The sequence below is a fragment of the Ranitomeya variabilis genome, chromosome 5, assembly GCF_051348905.1.
Source record: "Ranitomeya variabilis isolate aRanVar5 chromosome 5, aRanVar5.hap1, whole genome shotgun sequence".
Lineage (NCBI taxonomy): Eukaryota > Metazoa > Chordata > Amphibia > Anura > Dendrobatidae > Ranitomeya > Ranitomeya variabilis.
In genome coordinates this window covers 321947612-321968994 of record NC_135236.1, presented here as the reverse complement: position 1 = coordinate 321968994, position 21383 = coordinate 321947612, and the positions used below count along the sequence as shown (strand labels likewise).

The window sequence follows — 21383 nt, the reverse complement described above, 5'->3', positions numbered from 1 at the left end:
AGGAGGAAGAAGCAGAAGTGATTGATGGGGTGACCAATAATTTTTGAGGTCCACATTTTAGCGAATTGGGATTCCCAGAGTAACGCATGTTGATTGTGCATGTGAAGGTTCATACGTGTAGTAGTAAAATTATTGCACTTTTTTCCCTCTATTCAGTTTTTTTTTTTCATTTTGCAAATTTGGAAGATTATGTGAGTTGGCTCATCCTTTGAGAAAAAAAGGCCCATGCTACGCAACCCTTGCCACCCCTGCAAGCTGCAGACCTGCAAAAGCTGCAGGTCTCAGCCACAGTTGTGGCTGAGGATGTATTGCTCGTTGTGGCTGCATCAAAATGTGTCTGTGATGTACGGCGCAATGTAACCTTGTCTTCCTCCTCAGATGACCTACTCAGCTGTGTGCCTCTTTGTTCAAGCCAACTGGGATCTACCACTTCATCATCATCATCCTCTGTGTTATCACATTCCTCACTCTTAGATTCATCCTCCTTGCTGCCCTAAAAGCACAGTATAGTCTGCATGAGCCTCAGATATCTGAGTCTCATCAGGATCACCTCCCTCAGGGGTTAACATCTAGTGACAAAGGTCAGGATGCTGCTTGGACCCTACTTCATCCTGCTCCAAATCCAAGCTAAAAATAAATTTGGGCATCGGTGCAGTTTTCCTATTCTTGACTCTGTGAAGCTTTTCAGTACACTTCTGATGCTCATGGCATAGAATGTGTGAACAGTTCTTCAGACTCACCCATCTGTGGTTCCCAACAGTCAGTTGTATGGTTTGAGAGTTGTGACATGGGGGAACCAAGGGTAATTTGGGTGCCACCTCTGTGGAATGTACTGACAGTGATTTTGAGGTGGAGTAGAAGACACTTGAAGCTGCGCTTGCATCCACTCGAGCACATGCTCTCTCTGGACCTCAGCAACAAGGCGAACCGCTGTGTATCTGCCAAAGAAAGGTAGTGGAGTTGCCCATCCAGTAGCAGAAGTTGCCAATTGTATTTGTATAGGACATAACTAGAGATGAGTGAATATTTCAATGTTCACCGCAGTTGAAATTCACAGTGAAATTCTCTTATCTGCACCATGCGACATTCTCACAGTGTTAGAGGAGATCTCACTGAGGTCACCACAGTTCAGTCCGGCTTTGAATTCAGCCTCAGCAACGTCACCAGTAATCACTGGGGCTGCACTCGCAGCAGCTCATTCACCAGTGGTTCTCAGCCTGGACGGTCGCATCTTGGCACCGTCCAGGTTGAAAACTCTGTCTCCCCAAAACATGAATTACTGTAGAACGTTAGTAATAGAAGTAATAGTACTGTATAAAATAGACTAGATGCTACAAACAATTTCAAAGTGAGATCTCTTCTACTGTATGACGTTAGTAACAAAAGAAATTTTCTTTCACCTGTGGATGAGGCCTGTATAACATTGATTAGATGCTACATACAATTTTAAAGTGAGATGTCCCATACTGTATGACATTAGTAAGAGAATATTATTTTTTTTGCCTGTGGATGAGGCCTGTGTAAAATAGGCTAGGTGCTCCACACAATTTTAAGGTGATATACTCTTCTGTATGACGAACATAACTGAAAAAATGTTTTTGACCCTGTGGATGAGACCTGTATAACATACGGTAGATGCTACAATTTAAAAAGGAGATCTCCTTACTGGACACTGTTAGTAACTGAACAATTTTTTTTAGCATGGGTGACGCCTGTATAACCTAAAAGATATGCTCCAAACAATTTTAAAATTAGATTTAGCCTGCTGCATCATGTTTGTAAAACCCTGTTTCTTTATGTGCAACAGCTCTGCACACACAACAATTTCACTGCCACAAAATTACAGCGTGGGAAATGTTTTAATGTGTGTGAGGTCTGCAGACCGCTTAATTTCACTGCCTGAAAATTACAACAGGGGACTCGGCGGGCTGTATCACCGTTAGCAACAGAATTTTTTTTTACATTTATGTGCATGAGGTCTGCAGACAGCTTAATTTCACCTCCACAAAATTATAACGTGGGATATGGCAGGTTGTATCACATTTAGCAACAGAATTTTTTTTTCAATGTGCATGAGCTGTGCAGACTGTGGAATGTCACTGCCATTAAATAACAAGGTGATATATGGCATGGTGAATTATGGTAGCAACTGCAAAAAAAAAAATTATGCACAACAGCTCAAATCACAGAACCACACACCACTAAATGACAAGGTGGGATATGGCATGCTGTTTCACATTTAGCAGGTGAAAAAATAAGATTTAGAACAGGTTACTCATGTATGGAGCACAATATAAGCATTGCACAACACACTTGTATGAAATGTGCCCTGATGTCTTTGTCTGTGGATCTCCGTAATGGCACACAAAAAACTGCTGTAAGGTCAATATCACAGCCACACAGGACACTAGCTATCTAAACTATCTGACTAAGAAACAACCACCTAAAATCTAGCTACACACAGTGCCAGCATCAAGAGCATCATCTTTGCGCTGTTACAGTGTCAAAATGGCACTAAAACAAGATGTCCACTCTTTATATGGGGAGGGACATGTGTTTTCAGCAGCCAATAATACAAGCCGTTGTGTCAGGACACTGTGGATGTTTCCTGCTCTCTGATTGGCTAGCCACAATGTGCACACAAAGTTACAAGAAGAAAAAATTACATTTTCCAAGCACGCTGCTCCTCTGAGCTCTGCAAACCACCTACCCTCATCGAACACATGCCCAATGGTCATCATACACCACCATTGTCATAGCCAAAGTGCTGAAAATACTTTAGTGGCAATGCAAATATTTTCCTGCATTTTTTACCAAATGTTTCCTATTTTTTTAAATTTTATCAAATTTAGCTCATGTTTCTAATTACAAATCCGAATGTGCCATAATCACACCGAATTTTTGTTGACGATCATTTTTCAAACCAATTCGCTAATCTCTACTATACATGCACCAGTAATATTCAGATTCTCTGATTTTTTTACAAATTTTCAGTGATATATTGTGGAGGCAAAGATCAATCTGCAGGATATTGCTACATATAAGTTGGTCTTTTAACAAGTTAGAAAGCATTCTTTATTGTAGACTTTTTCAAGGTACTGATATTTTTCAGTTTAGGAAAAAAAAATAGTAAAATCAAACTGTTAGTTAAAATGAATATATTGTTTTTGTCCTTTCGCAATTCCTACAGTAGCCTATGTTAAGGAGGAAAAGGATAAATGTAATGTGCAACACTTTTTGGTATAATATGAGGTTTAAAATTGGATTGTTCAGTTTTTTTAAATTTTTTTGCCCTTTCAACATTTTTCTCATATAATTGCTTGAGTGAAATAGATTTTTTGGGAGAAGAATAATCCACATAGAACTATAGCACAGCTGAGATTAGTATTTGTGTTTTATAAAGTTTAATTGAACGTAACTGTGCACCAGGAAGGGATTTTTCCACTGCAATTATATTAAATCACCTGTCTTATTGATAGGTCATCAATTTCAGACAGGAGGGGCTGACAGTCATCCTCGCGCCAATCAGTTATCTACTGCAATAGCCAGATGTAAACACAGTCTGAAATACCCTAGCGCCACTTCACATTCCTACCACTCATGGGTACTTCAGATCAGTTCCTACTATTCCAATATGTGCTTATGTGTAGGGTTGAGCGAAACGGATCGTTCATTTTCATAAGTCGCCGACTTTTGGCAAAGTCGGCGTCTCATGAAACCCGACCCGATCCCTGTGTGGGGTCGGCCATGCGGTACGCGATCTTGGCGCCAAAGTCGCGTTTCGTATGACGCGTTTAGCGCCATTTTTTCAGCCAATGAAGGAGTGTGGGCAGAGTGATGAAATAGGGGTTAGGGGCGTGCACGCCTATGATCATTTTAGCGCTTGTGCGCAGCAGGGATTTGCAATGTGTAAAACTAAATTTTCGGGGCTGGGACGGAGGGGGAGAGAGAGAGAGAGAGAGAGAGAGAGAGAGAGAGAGAGAGAGAGAAAAAAAAATCCCCATTGACGTGCATAGGGTTTCGTGTTCCGGCCGATCCTCGACTTTTCGCAGTAATCGGCCGATTTCGCCCGACTCGACTTTTCAAAAAGTCGGGTTTCGCAAAACATGACTCGACCCTAAAAAGGTCAAGGTCGCTCAACCCTACTTATGTGCAGTAATTGGGAGTCATGCCTGACCAGTGTGAAGTAGTGGGATTGGTGAGTTTTGTCAGTAACAGACCACCACAATTCAGATATTATTCATGTTAAGGATAGATCATAAATATCACTATAGTGGCAATCTGTCTGTAGGATCAACCTTCCTAAGTCATCTATATGGGCAAGTAGGTCATAGGAAGCTGAATAAACTGATACCTTCATCTGTTATGCGATATCTTATTCCAGAGACATTTTTCATATATATATATGAATGAGCTGTCAAGGTTATGGTTCGGAGACTGATGTGCATGAGAATCTGGATCCAGGTATTATTCTACATGAAAGGGGGGTGTCACCAGTTTGTTGTGTAATGGCCGCCCTCAGCTCTCCTGATCTCACTGGAGAGCTGTGTGTGACTATAAGGCCAGGTTCAAACATTCCGTTTCTGGTCAGTATTTTACATAAATATTTGTAAGCCAAAACCAGGAGTGGGTGATAAATACAGATGTGGTGACGTGTTTCTTTTATATTTTTCCTCTGATTGTTCTACTACTGGTTTTGGCGCATAAATACTGATGTAAAATACTGACCAAATACTGAACGTGTGACCGTGGCCTACCTGACACATCTGCAAGTTCATCTCCGGGCATTAAAGGGTTTTCTCATCTCCAAGATCATATCTTAACATGAAGTAGGTGTACTAATAATTATTTTCATTAGAAAACACCTCCAATTAGAAACTTTGTATGGTTCTTCAGACTTGCTATGTTGCTTTCCCCACATAATGAATTGCAGTAGCTTTAGGTATCCATGGTTATGACCACTAAGAGCTGTCAATCTGTCACTGTATGAGTGGTCATAACCATGGATACCTATGCTACTCCAATGCCCTACACATGAGCAACATAGCAAATCTATAGAACTATAATATATTTGCTAATATTATTATTATTATTACACCTACTACATATTGGGACATGATTTTTGAGATGAAAACACCCCTTTAAAGTTCCATATCACCGGCAGCCAGTGTTGCAATATTGTTGCACTACAGCAGAGCTCAAAAGCTGCAAAAAATGTGTTTGCAATATGACAAAGTTCAGTTCTACTGTCCCATGTTAGTAACATATCACACTGGTAACACCTTCTATTTATATAATCTCTGGAGGCAGATTGTTATACAGATTAGTGTCCGACCCATAAACAGTAAGAGCTCATTTACATATAAGAAAACTATGAATTTCTCTCTGAAATAAGACATTGTATCGCAGATATCAAGTGATCATTTTATTCAGCTTACTCTGACCTACATGAGTCCTTGAGTCTCTAGTGGCTTTGCAATTTATTTTATTGTAGGACTTGTAAGCATGGGGACCCTTGGCATGGGTTGCAAGCTTGTGTATTTTGGCCAAAATATCAACCAATACCTCACTATTTTTGTATATTTTTTGCACTATATTTTTCGGGGTGCAGCCAAGACCAAACATGATCAGTCTCGCATGAGGGATGCATTGAGAGTGTGCTGGCCAGCCCACCTAATCAAAAAGTAGGGGTGTGACTAATCGGCTGTGAACCAGACACTATGCAGTACCATTGTGTGAACAACGCCCTATGTGGGCCTTTATTGTGCACATGTATACCGGGCAGTCACCCCCTCCAGGAGGGGGTATGTGGAGAGTGGCTGTTGATCTGGTATTTTGCACCTGTGTTGCTAACATCTTGCTTTATGGGCTGGCTGCACCCTGCAGTGCATTTGTTCCAAGATCTGGGCAGGTAAGTGTTGCTGCTGTATTTTTTTATGCTGTTGAAAATTAAATTTTTGTAGACCTCGAGTCTCTAGTGGCTTTGCTGTTTAGAGTAGTGTAGGACTCGTAAGCGTGGAGACCCTTGGCGTGGGTTACAAGCTTGCGTATTTTGGCCAAAATATCAACCAATACCTCACTATTTTTGTATATTTTTTGCACTATATTTTTCGGGGTGCAGCCAAGCCCAAACATGATCAGTCTCGCATGAGGGGTGTTTGCACTGGGATGCATTGAGAGTGTGTTGGCCAGCCCACCTAATCGAAAAGTAGGGGCATGACTAATAGGCTGTGAACCAGACACTATGCAGTACCATTGTGTGAACAGCGCCCTATGTGGGCCTTCATTGTGCAATCATATACTGGGCAGTCACCCCTCCAGGAATGGGTAGGTGGAGAGTGGCTGTTGATCTGGTATTTTGCACCTGTGTTGCTAACATCTTGCTTTATGGGCTGGCTACACCCTGCAGTGCATTTGTTCCAAGATCTGGGCAGGTAAGTGTTGCTGCCTTTTTTTCTGCTGTTGAAAACTCTGACCTACATGCCCATATAGACGGCTTAGGAGGCTGGGTCCTACTGACAAATTCTCTTTACTCTGAATTCAGTGAGTTATTAGCTTTAAAAAGTAATTAAAGTCAGCAAAGATCACTTGCACTTATATAGATATAATTTCTATATTCTTGTTTCTGTATAGTATCCATGTTTGTTCTACATTGCTCTGAATTGTCTACCGTAGTATATAAAGTATTAACTAATGGTTCATGGCCTTGTACTGTTGTGGAAATACAAATGCTAAAAAATGAAACAAATAGACTTGAACATATAAAATTATTTCCACCTAGGGCTTTGTATGGGCTAGGAATGGCACCCATACAGATCCATTTGTAAAGAAGCAAAAATGTGAGGAAACGCAGTTCAATTGTATAAAAATTGAATTGGCACTCATCTGTACTGATCTGATATGAAAGAGTACAAACAAAAACACATTAAAGTCAAATTAAATTCCTTTTTATGCATTTTTGGAAATGCATAATTTTCCAAATATTTGTCCTCATAATGCATAAAACTTACAAAGATGGGATTCATTCACATTAGCATATTTTGCCTCTTGGAAAATCTGTGAAGCAGTACGCTTTACAGTATGTACAGTACAAAGGTAATCTACAAATGAGCAATCCAAAGGGTAGTAGGTTGAATTTGCTACTTATAGTCACAGACTTTGCTTACAGTCTATTGTCAGAAACAGACCACCAAAACCCCATATGCTTTCCCTTGGCAATGTGAAACACTTGCAGAACAAGTTTCCCTTTGTTTAGGCCTACTAAGAATACGGATTATGTGGGTGGTTGGTCCATATAACATTCTCCAGTATTTGTCAGTCTACACGTTTAGTATCAGGATGAGTGACAAACTCTGCACCTTCAGGCACTTGTCTTTCTAGCATTCATTCATTCTACACTTTCTGAAAACAGGATAAATGTGATAGAACACAGCCTGAATGTCTGCCACAATTTGCAGTGAAACAGGACAAGGATCTTTTAATTTAGCTCAAATTTAATGGGAAAAAAATAGAGAAGAGTAAAGAACAAGAATGTAAGAAATGCACAGATCCAAAACTTGACACCTAAAGAAACACACAAACCCATATGTTATTCTAATGTTTTACACAGATTACTATGGCAATTATCAGAGCATACTCCATAACATGCTATAATGTAGATGTAGGCATTATATGGTGAGAATATAAAGAAGCATCATACAGCTCAGTAATGCAAAACCATATAGGCTCTAAAAGATACTGTGCACAATCCATGCAAGCAGCATTTCTGTGTGCATGAGACTATATAGACTTAATTATTTCAACATCACCGATTATGGTCCACTCTATAAATGACTGTACAACTGTCCAATATTATGTATTTTATCTACTTTGGCCCTGTCACATATTTGACCTCTTGAATAACAAACACTACACATGTGTCCAGAATAGTTCACATAAAACATTTTTAGGAGTTTCCACTTTTTATGAAATTTTTCTGTCCTTCCAAGTAAACCTGAAAAAGAAATAATGATCAGCCTTACGCACTTATATAAGGGGACAAGATTTTACTGTTTAGCTTTGTCTAATTATTTCTAAATACAGATTAGTTTCTTAAGGGTGGTCACCCAGAGATGTTCTCTCTGGGACTTCTCAATTCAATCTGTGCTTCAAGAACACTGTTATTATTGCCAAAGAAATCCTAGCCTGTGGAATGTCAGGAATTTTATATTTAACTAACAGTCTGTCTGGCAAGTGGCCAAAACTATTAGATGGTTGAGATTCAGACGCAAATCAATGAAATTATATGAATCTTGTTTGAAATAATGGAAACAATCACATCTGAAAGTGAAAAAGACCAAACAATGTCAATGCATTTTGTGCTTAAGCTACTACAGTTTCTGCTTAACCTTTTGGACTCAATAACAAATTGGATTCCTTAAGTTAATAAGATCAAAATGGTTTAAGTAAAAAATGGGAAAAAAGCTCTGCATTTTCTACAAATGATCCTGTTATAGATCACAAGATTTATCGAAGGAATCATATAATCCACTCTATCTATAAACAGAGCAACGGTGAGGGAATACTTAGCTAATTTAAATTAATTTAAATATCCTGGTCCAAATAAATTATATCTTAGGGTACTGAAAGAGTTAGCAGAGGAAACTGCAGAACCATTATCCAGAATCTTTGAAAAAAAATGGGCAAATGTTGTCCTTTTCTTCAAAAAAGGAAAGAAGATGGAGAAAGGTAATTACAAGCCTGTGAGCCTTAAGGTACCTTCACACGAAACGACTTTGTAACGATATCGCTAGCGATCCGTGACGTTGCAGCGTCCTGGCTAGCGATATCGTTTCGTTTTACACGCAGCAGCGATTAGGATCCTGCTGTGATGTCGCTGGTCGCTGAATAAAGTCCAGAACTTTATTTGGTCGTCCGATCGCCGTGTATCGTTGTGTTTGAAAGCAAAAGCAACAATACCAGCGATATTTTACACTGGTAACCAGGGTAAACATCGGGTTACCAAGCGCAGGGCCGCGCTTAGTAACCCGATGTTTACCATGGTTACCAGCGTAAAAGTAAAAAAAACAAACAGTACATGCTCACCTGCGTGTCCCCCAGCGTCTGCTTCCTGCTCTGACTGAGATCCGGCCCTAAAGTGAAAGTGAAAGCACAGCGGTGACGTCACCGCTGTGCTGTTAGGGCCAGAGCTCAGTCAGTATCAGGAAGCAGATGCTGGGGGACGCGCAGGTGAGCATGTACTGTTTGTTTTTTTTACTTTTACGCTGGTAACCAGGGTAAACATCGGGTTACTAAGCGCGGCCCTGCGCTTAGCAACCCGATGTTTACCCTGGTTACCCGGGGACCTCGGCATCGTTGGTCGCTGGAGAGCGGTCTGTGTGACAGCTCCCCAGCGATCAAACAGCGACGCTGCAGCGATCGGCATCGTTGTCGCTATCGCTGCAGCGTCGCTTCGTGTGAAGGTACCTTTACTTCTATTCCAGGAAAGATCTTTGAACAAATGATTAAACAGCGTGTATGCAAGTACTTGGATAAGAATACAGTAATTAACCATAGCCAGCATAAATTTGTAGCAAGCAAGCCATGCAACACTAATCTAATTTCCTTCATTGATGGAATCACTAACTGGGTGGATCAGGGAAATGTGGTAGATATAGTTTATCTCAATATCAGCAAAGCATTTGATAAAGTATCTCATACTATCCTTATTGAAATTATAATCAAGTATGGGATTGACAAGGCTACGGTTAGATGGATTCATAACTGGTTGAGTGATCGTACTCAAAGAGTGATGATAAATGGTTGCACATCAATTTGAAGAGTGTTCCAAATGGAGTACCACAAGGCTCTGTCCTAGCCCCAGTGTTATTCAATATTTTTGTAAATGATCTAGATAAGGAAACTGAAAGTATATTAATCAAATTTGCAGATGATACAAAGCTAGAAGGGATAGCTAACACTACAGAAGACAGAGAAAGGATTCAGAGATATCTAGATAAGCTTGAACAATGGGAAGTGACTAATAGAATGATATTTAACATGGAGAAATGCAAGATTCTAAATCTGGGCAAGAAAAATAAAATTTACATCTACAGAATGGGGAGGAATAGAACTAAGCACCAGCACATGTGAAAAAGAAATGGGTAAACTAATAGATCACAAACTGCACATGAGTGAACAGTGTGCTGCAGAAGCAAAAAAAGGCAAGCACAGCTCTAGGATGAATTAATAGAAGCATAGATCACGTGAAGCAATTATCCCCCTCTACTTCTCCTTGGTCAGGCCTCATCTGGAATTATGTGCCCTGTTCTGGGCACCACATTTTAAAAAAGACATTGAAAAACTGGAGTAAGATCAAAGAAGAGCTACCAGGATGGTGAGCGGACTGCAAATTATGTCATACGAGAAATGGTTAAAGGATCTGGGAATGTTTAGCTTGCAAAAAAGAAGGCTATGAGGAAACTTAATAGTGGTCTACAAATATCTGTAGGGATGTCACAGTGTAGAGTGATCATCCTCATTCTCATTTGCACATGAAAACATGAGAAGCAATGGAATGAAACTGAAAGGAAAAATATATAGATTAGATATAAAAAACTTATTGACAGTGTGGGTGATCAATCAGTGGAAGTCTTCAAATAGAGGCTGGACAGTCATCTGTATCTGTCAGGGGGTTTGACATGATGACCCTGGAGATCCCTTCCAACTCTAACACTCTAAAGGTACCGTCACACTCAGCGACGCTGCAGCGATATAGACAACGAGCCGATCGCTGCAGCGTCGCTGTTTAGGTCGCTGTAGAGATGTCAAACACAGCAGTTCCACAATGATGCAGGAGCGATCCTGTGACGTAACGGTGACTCACTTATCGTTCTCACAGGTCGTTAGCTCCATGTAAAACATTGCTGGCGTCATTGCTTTTGCTGTCAAACACGACGATACACGCCGACCTGACGACCAAATAAAGTTCTGGACTTCTAGCTCCGACCAGCGATATCACAGAAGGATCCAGATCACTGCTGCATGTCAAACACAACGAGATTGCTAACCAGGATGCTGCAACATCACGGATCGTTGTTGTTTCTCGTTGTAAAGTTGCTGAGTGTGAAGGTACCTTAAGATTCTATGATTTAATTAAAGAATGGGTACATTGATGAATTTTACCTTAAAACACCAATTTCACTTAACTATTCTTTTTAACCATTCTTTTTAAATATTTTCTGTATGTTTTTCATTGGCATACATTTTAGAGGCATGGCCATATTTAGAGAAATGTAACAGTACAAACTGTATACATTATTAAAAGACTCAGACCTGATACAATGCTGTATTTGGTTTGACAATGACTATATTAACTCAATCTCCACCCAGCTAGCCTGATTGAAAGCTCCATAGTGACCCTCCTCCCTATTGCTACTGAGATCTTCCACTGCTCAGTACAAACTGCAGTTGACACTGAGGTTGTGTGGAAAATAAAAACACTTTTGTGTTGTACTCACAAAATGCTTATGCTAATATCAAGTATAGAGAAAAAATATGTCAGCCTAATCAGATATAAATGAGCAGTTTGTATTCTCAATCTATTGATATAGCTAAGAGTTTATCTGGTGACAAATCTGCTTTAAAAAAATCAAAACTTTATAATTAACATCCTGGTTTTTTTTTTCCATCCAAAAGAAAATGATGATAATTAATATTCACAGGAGAAGATCTGTGCAAATGAACACCAACTAAGTTGAGCAGCAAAGATGACCAGTCAAGCATTGCTTTTAATTGCACAAGTAAAAAATTGTGATACAGTAAAATATAATATTCTGCAGAGTGGGGAAAATCTCACAAAATTAAATTCAGGCACATTTGTTTACAGAGTAAACATTTCATGTCATAAATCTTTACTACACATGAAAATAAGCAACTTTGTAATAGATCTTATCAGAAAAATCTGCGTTCTCCTATTCAGAGCTGATCATTGATTTTATAAATTCTCAATTCTGGAGTTAAAGGGGTATTTCCATATCCAAGATCATATCCCAATATGTAGTAGGTATAATAATAATAATAATAATAATATTAGCAAATATCTCCAATTAAAAATGTAGAATAGTTTTTCTGATTCATTATGCCTTTCTCATCACGTGCAGGCATTGCAGGACCTTAGGTATCCATGGTTATGACCACTAGTAACTAGCTAACTGTCACTATATCAGTGGATGTAACCATGGATACCCAAGGTCTTGCAATGTCTGCACATGGGGAAAGAGACCTAGCGAATTAGAAAAATGAGACTACCTTAGGTATTTTCTAAAATAATAATAATACCTACTACATATTGGGATAGGAGCTTAGAGAAGGGAATACCCCTTTAAATCTACATTCATTGAAGACACATTTTTACATTACTGAGATAGGAGATGACAGTTCCTACTCATAAGATTCTATGTAGATGTGTCACAAGGAGGTTTTTAAAACATCATGAACTATCATGGCGGGGTCAGAGTCTTGTGGATTCCACAGATTTATATTCTCCGCCTGGTGTCTCCATGGATAGCTTTGGTCTGTGCACAGTGACTCAGGCGTGAACTCAGAGCTGCAGCTCCTAGGCAGGGTAGCAATAGTTAAGTCCTTGCTGAGCGGAGGATTGCCTTTATGTTACATGCTGCAAGAGAACCACTCACGTCTACCTTTTCTCTATTTAAGCTGGCTTAGTTATGCAAGCAATGCCTGCTATAGTTTCGCTCTTCTGGTCTTGCGAGGTGGACACATCCTGGCTACTAGTGACTATTTCCAACCAATGAAGAATAATGATAATAATAATAATAATAATAATAATAATAATAATGATGATGATGATGATGATGATGAATGATGAAGAAGAGCTGATATGAAATATGGCAGTCAGTCACCATTTTGCTGGATATGATAAAAACAAAATCACCTAAAATTCTTGTTGCTTGTATCTATTTTTGGAGGCTTTGATTTCAAGTTGATTTTCTAATCTCTGATATTTTTATTACAAACTCTAAAATGCAGCTTTGGTTATTAATTCAGTTGTGTCATCTGTGAAATAGCTTACCATCTGATGATTGTTTATTGTTCATTTTAGGCAGAGGTCAATTCATAGAACCTCTTTTTGAACCCGAGTCAGGGCAAATGCTGAGTCAACTTGGAAACAAAATTGCAGTATATGTACATCCAAAATAAATGCATACATCAACTGATCTAGTAGGTTTTGGTGCAAAATCAAGAAGCTTTCTAAAGGTTGATTTCATAGTTATGTCAATTTGATTGATATAACAGTCCATAGTATAAATCGTTGTTAAGCACGATATTCAATAAAAGACTGAATCTGGTATCAGGAAATATGTATTAACATATCACTGACACAAAGTTTTTACTTCCAGTTGCTATAAAGTTTGCCAAAAAAAGTTAGAGATTGGAGAAACAAATCCATTTGTACAGATGTCAAAATCAGCAAAAGCATTAGCAAAAAAGTATTTGTTCCCCGTCTGGCATTTAATATTAAAACAAAAAAGAAATATATAGTTACCTAAAACATTTAAAAGGAAAATTGGAAATATCTGGTTATATTTTCACTTTATTTCAAAGCAAGCAAATCCAAATAAACCAAATTATATAATTTTTTTTTTAAATAGTCAAATAGGGAGCAAAAAAAATACAAAAGTCTTGTGGAAACAATGGAATAAATACTATTTTCCAATCATATTTTAATCTAAATTTAGGGGGATGCCAGTGCAGTGAATATTCATTTCTCTTTAGCAGCAGGCACAGGCTTTTGCTGCAGCCGCCATCCTGCCTCTGTGACCCGCTGCTCGCCCACTACCCCTCCCTTGCCATCTTTTTGGGACAATGACTCATGTATAAGCCGAGGGGGGGTGATTTCAGCATGAAAAAAATTGCTGAAAAGCTCGGCTTATACACGAGTATATATGGTAAGTTAATGTCAGACATAACCAACTGTATCCAACTCTATGACAGCAAAAGGGCCCAAACATGATGTGATCAGAGTTTTAGAAAATTAGTTTTGAAAAATTCAGTTTCAGACCACTACTTAAAAAATTCTTTCTGATGTTAATATAGTCACTAGAGATGAGCGAATAAGGCAATATTTAAATTCCCCTGCTTGCACTGATATTCCCCAAAAATTCAATGTAAAAATATGTTATTCTTCTCAATATGCATGTCCCTTATTATCCTTGGGGTTCTCTCCATACCCAGAACATAATTAAAGTAAGATGTAAAAAATAATTTAAAAAAAATCACTTATATTCACATTACCTCACAACTCTCTGGATTCTCAGCTCCTCACCATCACTTGTCTAACCATCAAATCATCTTCTTATCCCTGTCATGAGCACTGAATTTCAAGGCCTCTTAACGCAAGGTCAGGACTTTGCGCTCTTCTGAGGCCCAGTACGTTTCCACACATGCTCAGGAAGGCCACTGTGACAGCAAGGAGCAAGTGGGCCGGAAAAGTGAGCAAAAAGTGAGTACAAGTGGTTTTTTTTGTTTTGTTTTTTTCATTTTTTAACCTTTTGAAGGCCCTTTCAGCAAAACTGCTGAATCTGTATAGAGATGAATAAAAAAAAATTATATATATATATATATATATATATATATATATATATATATATATATATATCAACATTTTTGCAAGTGAGGAATTTTGTAATTTTCTATTAGAATTTAATTCCACTGTAATACATTTGCTCATCTCTAATAATCACGCAAGTGTCATTGATAATACAATTTTGCAAGAAAAAAAGTATTAGATTGAAGTGAATCTGGAACAGCTTATACAAGTTGCTAAATGTCCATAAAATGTCTGGGATGCTGTTCTAAGCCATCATTATGGCTTAGAAGAGAACATAATATATCCAAAGAGTTGGCAGCAAAAAAGAATGCAGCACTTTCGGCCATCTGGAACCCACCCAATGTTCTTGCAGAGGCTTTAAACATAATGAACATGACACTGGCTTAATGACACTATGAAACCTGTTTATATTTATTGGGCAGAGTCAGGTGGTTAGTATAAATGCACAGCCGCTTTCAGATGCTGCAAAGGGTGCCCAAATACAAAACAAAGCAGCACTGTGCACCATCAAACTAGTCTATGGGGATTATGCACAGATCTGTAACCCACATCTGTAGATTAGCCTTTATAACAGTATGAGGCTACTTATAAACACGTTAGATTATAAATTAACATCAAAAGTAAGTCCTTGGATGGTTGACTCTCCTAAGTCACTGTCAACTATTAACTTTCAAATATCAACTTTTTATTTATATGTGGCCGTCATTTAACCCCTTAAGGGCCAGGGGTATTTCCTTTTTGCATTTCCATTTTTTGCTGCAGGTAGATTCATTATTAATTAATCTATACAAAAGCAATGCCTATGAGAGCTATAATTGTGATTGTCACAATGGTTGTCATCCAGCATTCCTAGAAAGCGACAGAACTAAAGCATTAACAAACAGAATATTTACCATCTTACTAGTAAATTACAACCTAAGGTTTACCATTAGGACAGGTGGCCCTCTATGAGCTGGGACCACAATTAATGTATTGCTAGCATGGAGTTTCTATGGCACTTTTCCAGCATTATGCTTTTTAGGCAAAACTCTAATATTTCCGTAGGGCCACGTTATGTTGATTGCAGTTACACTGAAAGTAATGCAACTGTACAGCATGTTTATAAGGACAATGGCCTCTTCATTCTAGTAATTAGAAAAGTTTCGGCAGACCTCAACTGAAAAGACAGGTCTCATAGACATCAGACAAAGGTTAAACTTTGCATTAAAAATCCAAAAATGATGTTGCCAATTGCTTCCTTTGCCAGAAGTTTATAAATGGTCATACGTAACCATAAGACACAAAAGGCTTCAACTGTAATTTCCCTTAGAGGACTTTTAAAGGTAAGGTACCGCGTTTGTAGATTATTAATAAATCACTGTAATGTAGCATAACATGCTGCTATAACCAAGTTTTAAATGCATGTGAAACAGATTTTGTGTGTTATATGTGTTTAAAGAAGGAACTGGGGGCTGACATCTTGGTTTCACAGCAGTTCACGACACTAACAGTCTCATTTTACAGCACCCCATGGACATAGGAGATAATAGACCGGCGAGGACCCTATCTATAACATTGGAGAGGTGTTAGCAGTGAGCTGGGCACGCCTCTGTGGGCTGCACAACTCCCTGCTGTAGGTGTGACTAGCAGCCATTTTACTATAGCCCAGTGCTCTCTGCCAAGCTCCACTTACTCTCTATCACAGGAGCTCCATTCACTCCATTAAGCTGCATTCCCAGCCTGCAGAGAGAGGTGACACCTGACACACCTGTCTCTGCCATACAATGTATCTCTCCCCTCCCTCCACAATGCCTGGCCATTCACTGCAGACCTGGAGCTCCTTCTTATCTTACTGAGGGATGAGTCACAGACAGCTCTGCACAGACAATGCTGCTCCATACACACCACATAAACTAACTGTGCTTCTGATGCAGTAACTGCTGGTGATAGCAGATCACAGGTCAGTCACACACAAAATGGCTCTGCCCTGTGATGCTGCTCTTCATTCTGCCCCAGGGATATTAGACCACGCAAAAGGGGAGGGAAATGCTGATGTCAGCAGTTACTGCCCAGATTTTCCAGCTAACAGTAAAGCTGGTAAGTCTTACTATAGCTGCTTGAGGTCTAAAACGGAAAATGCTCCCCCTAGTGATCAATATATATATTTGTAAGAAAATATATAATATTTTTCATATAGAAATGTTTGCAAACAGTGCAAACATTGCATTAATACATTTTATTTACTATTTTAAGCTTAATTTCACAAAAAACAAACTACAAGAAAACTGGTGGCACCTTCCCTTTAAAGGATTTACCTAAATATATAATATGGCATGTTGCTATTTGTCGATAGTAGCCGATGTGGGTTATCTATTATGACCCCTACCACCCACTAAATCAACATGGCCACAATAATAATAAAGTATATATTGGATTTTATGTCTTGCATGATGACATGCCCAACTTTATGTTGAACTGGTACTGCAACTTAATTTCATTTACTTTTCTATGTCAAGCTTCTATGCAGGACTACACTTATGTGGAAAAGATTTACATTCCCTTGGTCTAAGGATCATACAGGATCCTAATTGTTGCATACTACCCTACCACCAATTATTAAGTTACAGCATATGATAGGGCATTATGAATAGTCATGGGTAAATACTATAGTTTGTATTTTTTTGTGAAGTCAAATAAGAAGGAAAGGAGAAGGATGAAAAGAAAGAAAAGGAGAAAAAGAAGGAGGAGGAAGAAAAGGAGGAGGAAGAAAATAAGGCGTAGGATGAAGAAAAGGAGGAGTAAAAAGAAGGACAAGGAGGAAAAGGAGAAGGATGAGAAAAAAACAAGGAGGAGGAGAAGATTGTGTACATTTAGAGTATTTTAGAGTAATATCAGGCCACGAGGGCAAGTTTTCATTAGAATGGTAGTCGGAAGAAGTGTGAACATTTTAACAGCTAGTTATCAGTCTACGAATATGATTATGCTTACATATAAATGAAAACAAATTCCATTTACCAGCCATAAAATGTATGTAATTGTGATTTTGTGCATACATATATAAAATACAGTGCACAAGATGAACGAACGTGTATTCAAATAGAGCAGCGGTGTTTCAACAACTGGTTGTCAATTGTGAATAAATTCAGGGAGTCTAAGGTGAAACTAAATATTTATCTCCAGGCACTGGGAGCTATCGTTATATCATCAATCAATGTTGGTGGTAGCTTTATGGGGTCTTTGTGCAGGTTTATATTTAGAGGAGATTTTGACCTTTTTGTTTGGCTTCATGTTTAACATTTGCCATAGCACTTGAACTACCGATACACTGTATAATATCTGTGAAATATTGTGCTGGTTTTGTTTTTGATGTACATATTTGAAGTCAGCCCAAGTTTATTAGCAGTCACTGATAAATGGCTAGATGCAAAAGTAATGTTACTGATCTCTAGACTCCTATCTAATTAATCAAAGTAATGTAGAGTATTAACCATGCAGTTAAAGTAACAAAAAACCCTCAAAACTCCTGTTTTTGTAAAATATAATTTTAAAGTACTTTTTTAGAATATACATTCATAAGATTTAATTAAATAAAAATATAAATAATTGCATATATCATTAGTGACATAATCACAACATATAATACTTCTTGTAACAACATTAATAGCAGAAGCAGACATTAGTAGGAAACAAAGATCTTTCCCACTGGCAGCAAGAATAACAATGATGAAAATAATCAAAAAAGCATCTACTAATTTTTAAACCACAGATAGTGTGTTGGTGGCTTGAAAAATTATGGAGCATATGGACGACTTAGACTAGATATAATGCCCATTCTTAGCTGAACTAAAAGAACAAACTTGGAAAATAAAGAAATAAGAATTTTATATTTTGCTGAAAGACACATTATTACCTTTCGACAACCTTCAAATTCTATGAAAATATATACCAAAATTGGTATTTTGATTTATTTGCAACCTTAAGATGTACATTAACATTACAGAAAGAATATCATTCATAATCATTATGATTTGAAAGAATTCAAGTAATGATAATTGCACTACATATTTAAAAATGAAAAATTGCAATTTTCCCTAACGAACTTAACTGAGTAGCAACACTTAATTCACTTTTTATTCCAGTTTATAGATCAAATGCTACAAAATGTCCACGTTATGCTTTTAAAGAGTTTTCAGATGAGGACTTGGCAATTTGTTGATTTGTAAAAATTGAAACTCAGAGTAGTGAGAGATCCTAGTCAATCCTGTTGATCCTGGCCCTATTGTTCTTGACAAGCTCATTTCTTTAGCAGAAACCATCCACAGAAACCACATTAGTTACTCCACTGGAAAAATGGTTTCTGGTGTTCAGAGTCTGATGGCCCTGGTGCAAGAGTTCGACTGGGTCCCCCTGCCCATCCTGATATATATACATATATACAGTGGGGGAAATGAGTAATTTTTCAAGTTTTCCCACCTACAAAGAATGGAGAGGTCTGTAATTTTTATCATAGGTACACTTCAACTGTGAGAGACAGAATTTAAAAATAAATATCAGAAAATCACATTCTATGATTTTTAAATAATTAAATTGCATTTTATTGCATGAAATAAGTATTTGATCACCTACCAAACAGCAAGAATTCTGGCTCTCACAGACCTGTTAGTTTTGAAAGCCCTTCTACTCTGCACTCATTACCTGTATTAATTGCATCTGCTTGAACTCATTACATGTATAAAAGACACTAGTCCACACAATCAATCACACTCCAACCTCTCCACCAATGGCCAAGACCACAGAGCTTTCTAAGGACACCAGTGACAAAATTGCAGACCTGCACAAAGCTGGGATAGGCTACAGGACAGTAGGCAAGCAGCTTGGTGAGAAGGCAACAACTGTTGGCTCGGTTATTAAAAAATGGAAGAAATACAAGATGACTGTCAATCTTTCTCGGTCTGGGGCTCTATGCAAGATATCGCCTTGTGGGGTCAGGTTGATTCTGAAAAAGGTCAGGATTCAGCCCAGAACTACATCTGGTCTGTGACCCGAAAAGAGACATGGGACCACAGTCTCAAACATTACCATTGGTAAGCACACTACGCAGTCATGGATTAAAATTACTGCAGGGCATGCAAGGTCCCCCTGGTCATGCCAGTGTCACGGCTTATGGGTATTAATGCTGTGGGGTGAGCACACATAAAGATATAAAGAATTAGATCTCAGCCACATATAAGTCCACAACTGGACAAAACAGAAACTCCCCACCAATATATATACTAATCCGAAAAAAGGAGTCATCGAGTTGTCATTAGAGGTATAACAAGATATCAAATTTATTAACAACCATTTATATTAAAATGCCAATGTAAAATACATACTCAGAGTCATAATAGCATAATACTGTGAATCATGGAAACAGGTAAACCGAAACCACAGGTAACACCTATAGTATACGCCTTGAAAGCCCAGGTGAACACAGTAAGTAAGTGGCACTACCAGCTTACTAGCCCCACCACACGTCTATCTGAGGTGAAAGACTAACAATACATGAAAGACCGGGCCTTACCCATATTAGACGCAGTGTGTACCTGTGGAAACACCAGCCCCTACGCGCGTTTCGCGTAGGCTTCTTCGGGGGGCTGTCACACTTACTGTGTTCACCTGGGCTTTCAAGGCGTATACTATAGGTGTTACCTGTGGTTTCGGTTTACCTGTTTCCATGATTCACAGTATTATGCTATTATGACTCTGGGTGAGCACACAACAGCAAAGGAGCTGAGCTAAACGCCGGGTACTAACCTGGTAAACTACAGGACCTTAGACATGTGACAGAGTGGGAGGAGGTCAGGGGGTGGAGCCAGACACCGAGGAACAGAGAAGGGATAAACACTAGAGAGTTATCAAACAAGCAAGATCAGAGCCAGGAGATCACAAGGTACCAAATGGGAGAGACAGGGGATAGTCAGAAGCAAAGCCAGAGGTCAGAAATCCAGAACAGCAAACAGAGTAACGCATGGAGAGCAAGATAAACACTATGCAAACCAGACACACACTTCAGTGATCAAGCACACAGACTTAATCAGAATGTATAGCAGAGAAACCCAGCTAGGAGTGAGTATACATACCCCTCCCATCTTGAAAGAGAGGCCAACAACATTAACCCTGAGAGAACAGGACATGAACCATTTCCTAGCCATGACAGCCAGTACATGTCCAGGCCATATGAAGTTTGCCAATTACCATCTAGATGATCCAGAGGAGGCATGGGAAAAGGTCATGTGGTCAGATGAGATCAAAATAGAAATTTTTGGTACCAACTCCACTCGCCGTGTTAGTAGCAAGAAGAAAGATTAGTACAACCCTAAGAATACCATCCACCCGTGAAGCATAGTGGGGGAAACATCATACTTTGGGGGGTGCCTTTCTGCAAATAGGACATGATGACTGTACCGTATTAAAGGGAGCATGGATGGGGTCATGTTTCTCGAGAATTTGGTCAATAACCTCCCTCCCTCAATAAGAGCATTGAAGATGGGTCGTGGTTGGGTCTTCCAGCATGACAATTACCCGAAATGCACAGCCAGGGCAACTAAGGAGTGGCTCTGTAACAAGCATTTCAAGATCCTGGAGTGGCCTAGTCATTTTCCAGACCTGAACCCAATAGAAAATTGGGAGATAAAACTCAATGTTGCCCATTGGCAGCCTCGAAACTTGAAAGATCTAGAGATCTGTATGGAGGAGTGGGCCAAAATCCCTGCTGCAATGTGTGCAAACTTAGTCATGAACTACTGGAAAT

General features: G+C 38.8%; 1 protein-coding gene across 1 annotated transcript in view; it reads right to left on the bottom strand.

The window, feature by feature from the left end:
* SEMA3A (semaphorin 3A) overlaps positions 1-21383 on the bottom strand; it is a 353944-nt gene that overhangs the window by 206670 nt on the left and 125891 nt on the right. The window lies entirely within an intron of this gene.